Here is a 5291-nt window from a genome sequence, read left to right on the forward strand (position 1 = left end):
CCAAGTGCAGATTGGGAAAGTCACACACACACCGATAAATCCTTTGCAGGTATGTGCTAATTTCTTTACATAGTTCTCCTTCACTGTGAGCCTCATGGTTTCAAATGTAATTTCGCACACAAATTCAGAAAAAAACTCTTGAGGTGCAAGCCTGAGTTCGAACCCACGGCCTTCTGCTTGAAAGGCTATAGGTCAAACCATTCAAACCATATTCATTAACTAGCTGTTGCCCACGACTCCGTTCACATAGAATTCGTTTATAATAATTGGAGCTTGTTTTTCAAATACCCTGAATCCCATATTTGTATAAGTATTGTGAAATAAACGTGTAATTAGTTCATTAACAAGGAACGTTCCCTAACAACGCATTTGACCTGTAACACGTCCACGGGGAGCCGAGATTACCAAGAAGAGATTAGACTGATAGGGGTCACACCATGTGCTCCATATAAATAATACAGATGATTTCACGTAGGTTAGTTAAATTAGTACATGTACTCGTAATTACATAAGCACGTAAGTCTACGAGTAAATATAGTTAAACGTAGTTTAGAATTTCTAGGGACTTGAAAATGGGTCGTACACGGAGTTTAAAAGTCCATTCCTGTTATTATATAGTACTTACACTCTAGTATAACATTTCTTAGTTTTATTATGGTAAATTTATATAACTATAACTTTAGGAAAAAGACAGGGGAAAGTAGGCGTACCTAACCACTGTAACTATTGAAATGATTCAAATATTTTAGTGTTCATTAGTTTTGGAACCCTTATAGTTGAATAACATATAATATATCTTTATTATACATAAAACACATGAAATTAATAGTTAACAGGAAGATATTTTTTTATTATAGTTTCGCCATATCCGTCCGTCTCTTCGCCATATCCGTCCGTCTCTGTCCGAATGTTCGCGGATTAGCTTTTACAGACTGCTCGTACTAGAAATATGTAATTTTTTTAGAATACCTCCCCGATCCGTCAAGCGGAGATTATTTCACTCTCGTTTATCCCTTAGTGCGGGGTATTGGTAGATGGGTGTTTTAGAATAGTTGAAGAAAACATTGTACCTTTACGAGTATACTGGATAAAGGGATGGTTTGCAACTTATTCAATTTATTAAGCTTGAAAGTGTTTATATTTGTTGGAGTCAAGGCTGTCCCTATCTCTATACCTACTAGATTAATTGTTAAAATACATATTTGGATTTTTAAACAGTAAATACGTTTAATACAAAATCGACCAAAATTAATATAAGTAGAACATAATTTGCTGCATGGAACCCCACGCTGCGCGTGTCCCACATGCACTTAGCCGGTTTTTTAATAAGTGAATTATATAATCCACACATACACATACATACATACGCACGCGGTACATATGTACGCGGTAGTAAAGTATTCGTACCTATATGAGGGAAGAAGATATGAGGTAACATGAGGAAGGGGAAACTTACGAGTTTTACGATGAGATCGACAAGGATCTGCGATGGTACCGCGTTACTTGGTATTTGATTCGGTTTACGCGTTACCTCATTTTCGCGTGCAACAACTAGGCAAAGTTACTAATTCGAGATAGAAAAAAAATATTAAATCACTTCTCTGGAATATTTATGAGACCACCAGAGTTGTTAGTGACCCTGATTATGAAACTAGAGATTCTTGATTGCTACGAGAAGCCTGTAGGTACCTACTATTTAATACTTTTTGTACATCCTTAGGAATATGTTTACTCTTTGTTAATGCACTATTTAATACGAAACCGATTATTGAAAATTGTACCTCCAAGAAAACCTGTTTTAATTTCGTCAAGATCAGGATATCACACTTTCCTCTTACTAATAATAAATAAACAGATCAAGTTAAATATTTAATGCGTTTTCAACAAAAATAATAATAACAAATAATATAATTGAAAACCATCCCGCTATAACTTAATTTCACTGATTGAATGATTCAGAGTGCATATCCCAAGGTGCAACTTGCGGTTGAAATCGCAGTAGCCGCCTTCATTGTTCCCTCAACGTTTAGCTAGTGGGTCGGGGTAGGTCATAAATTCGTTTAAGAGAGAGCGTTGGCAAGGATTCCTTTTGGAATGCGACCAAATTTAAATTTTCTCTTTCTGAAATCATAAAGATCACTTTACGTATGATAAAGCGTACTGCAATCTCGACTTACTAACTTTAGAAAAACAATAACTTTTACATTTAAATGCGTTCGTGAGACAAAGTAGCATCGCGTTCCTCCAAGTAAAACAATCAAGTTTTGAAATGTGTCAATATTTTATTCCATGTATGTTTTTATTGCTTGCTACTTTATCCCCTCAAGTAGTTTGTTTTTTATTCGACTGAATGGCAAACGAGCAAATGGGTCTCCTGATGATAAGAGATCACCACCGCCCATAAACATCTGCAACACCAGGGGTATTGCAGATGCGTTGCCAACCTAGAGGCTTAAGATGGAATACCTCAAGTGCCTGTAATTTCACCGGCTGTCTTACTTTCCACGCCGAAACACAACAGTGCAAGCACTGCTGCTTTACGGTAGGATTAGCGAGCAAGATGGTGGTAGCAATCCGGGCGGACCTTGTACAAGGTGCTACCACCTGCAAAAGCTGCTGGTACGTACTGTTAAAGGAAGTAAAGCTCAAAGACTACGTTTTTTTTGTAAATGAAAAAAGTTTTTGCAGCTTGTCCTTACCTTGTGGTAGGTAATAATCCTGGGAGAATAATGGGATTTGACCTGAGCGGTCAAGACGCTCGAATATTCATCCAATTATGGAAACATTCAAAGGAAAAGTACCTACATATTAATTTCGTTGGAAACAGCTTCAAAGCTAGCCATTATTTGTCTTATTTCCGTATGCATAATAGTTAAAATAAGCTGCGTTTATGCTGAAAATGCGTATATATTTAGAGGAACCCTTATTCTCAAGAGAATATACACACGTAACCACTAACATTAGATTTTATTATAGGTTGTGTAGGTAGACGGTGTTTGCTATAAATTCAATAGGCTCGTCCCCGAGCAACCCGACGTGATCCCATTGTCGCAACCCATACTTTCAGTTTACAAAGTCCATGGGTAAAGTAGGATATTTTTCTAAAGTTATTTTTTACTACGGTTATTCAAAACAGACAATACAGCGTCTTGGGACCCAAACTCAATTCGTAGTGTATACTACAGATGCAAAATACTACCTCTATATTTACAACAAGAGATTGAAGCGGTCGCATGCGGTATAAGCAGATATCTCATAACGGTTTATGTCGACAATTTACCGAGGTTTAGAAGCAGTTTCAGCATAGCCATTTGTTTGAACTTCCGCGTTTTCCCAGTTTTGCAAATAAACATGGCAAGCTAAGTGGTGCATTCAGTATTTCAAATAAACCAATTAAGCGGAAGATATTAGATTTGTGCAAGTTCTTAACGTGCACATAATAATGGCTCATGTTGCAGAAGCAATTAATATTTAGGGTTCCGTACTTTATTTGACAAAAACGGAACCTTTGTAGGATTACTTTGTTGTTCATCTGTCTCTTCATCAAGAACCAAGACCCCTTTTGTCAAGAACACCTCAAGGTGTGAAGCTGAAACGTATATCGAACACTCAAGATTATTACTCCTTGAGGCAGTGAAAAAATCTAACTTCTATATCAACGCAATCAAAAGAAATGATGTAGTCGTTAAACAAGGCGTTTCCGTACTAATTTTCGGGGAATCAAAGAATATTGTAGGTATACATACAAACATATTATGTTCATACATATTGTATACATAAAAAGCTTGTTTTATAAACAAGTATGTACTTAGTCGTAAACGCACACAAGAAAAGAAAGCACTTACGAGTACACATTTAACTAAAGAAAATTCGCATATTCACTCGAGCTCAATTCAAAATATCAAGTGGACGTTGACATCTTTTTGTGAGACAGGTTGAGCTTGTACGGATTGATACTTCAGAATTTCATGACATGACAGACGTTTCGTATTCTTTTTCCTGAACACAACATGACACTGACATTCAAATCTATTGGAACTGGCGTTGCTAAAAAGACTGCAAGCACTATTTAATTTGATTCTTTAATTTTAAAGAATCAAATTACATAGTGAAAAAAAAAATCAATACTAAACCGATATTTATCGGTTTAGTTTTTCGGTTTAGATGACGGTAGGTCCCAAAACGATAGATTAACTATAAACTAATACCCCTGGTGTTGCAGATGTTTATGAGCGGTGGTGATCTCTTACCATCAGGAGACCCACTTGCTCGTTTTCCATCCAGTCGAATAAAAAAAAACTTTTCCATGGCTATATAGAAGGCAATACACAAGTGAACGACAAAAGAACAGCATGTACATACGTACGTACTTCAAGGATTGGACAGTTATTCATTACATAAACATCAAATAACAAATTTAAAATAAGCATCTACTCTACTTACATAAATAAGGAAGAATCCAGTACAAATTATGTTTTTCATTCGTTTCATTCATAAGATTGTTATCTAATCAAAAACAACAAGCATGTAAAGGGTCGTAGAAACGTTTTCGCAGGGTCTGCGAACGTTTTCCTGTGTCGCCTCGCGAATCGTGGCCCCAAATGCACCGCAGGGAGCGGACGTATATTTCTATCCAGAGAGTCAATCCAATTTGTGGTGACAGCAGAGTAGCCGCTACAACTGTTTTTATTTGTTCAACATATTGTAGCTTTCACCAAGTAAAGTCATAGCTTGGTATCTTTAATGCGACTTGCAACTTAGTCTTAATATAAATATTTTTCACCTATGAGTTCTGTGACGTTTCGAGTTTGACAGTTTTAGAGATGTACCATTTATCAAGTGAACTATCGATATTTCTAAGAGTTATTAGTGCCTATTTTTGGAGAAGTTGCGTTATATTAAAAAAAAAAACAGTTTGCCGCCCACCGGGCCACCGTTTTCTCGTTCTCGCTCGAAGTAATCCCTAAAACGAATTACAAACTCCCGACTCTGGGAGTTCAAAACAGTATTTTTAGACCATTTCGGCATTTTGCCAAAAAATAACAACAAACTTAACGAGAAACAGTAACAAAAGTCAACAACAATGATAACAAAATACAATGCTAAGAAAATGCAACGGAAACTCAACTCGTATACAAGGCAGACGCACTCGTACTGACAGTGATAGTGACAAACACTGGCCACAAGATGGCTGCGGCCGCGTTCCAAATAGCCGCGTTTAAAAAAATCTAGCAAGTTTTGTTTAAAAATTTAGAATATCTTAGTGTTCATTGTTATTGAATAATGAGCCG

The 5291-nt window shown here is 36.5% G+C and overlaps 1 long non-coding RNA gene across 1 annotated transcript; it reads right to left on the bottom strand.

Annotated features, from left to right (window-relative positions):
- Window positions 1-1927: 1927 nt before the first annotated feature.
- On the bottom strand, window positions 1928-3934 carry LOC141426549 (uncharacterized). The gene is made up of 4 exons (XR_012451249.1): window positions 3846-3934; window positions 3281-3589; window positions 2700-2893; window positions 1928-2121 (listed from the first exon to the last, which is right to left on the bottom strand). It is a non-coding gene; the product is annotated as an uncharacterized lncRNA (long non-coding RNA).
- Window positions 3935-5291: the final 1357 nt, after the last annotated feature.

This window comes from Choristoneura fumiferana, chromosome 3 (assembly GCF_025370935.1).
Source record: "Choristoneura fumiferana chromosome 3, NRCan_CFum_1, whole genome shotgun sequence".
NCBI classification, from domain to species: Eukaryota; Metazoa; Arthropoda; class Insecta; order Lepidoptera; family Tortricidae; genus Choristoneura; species Choristoneura fumiferana.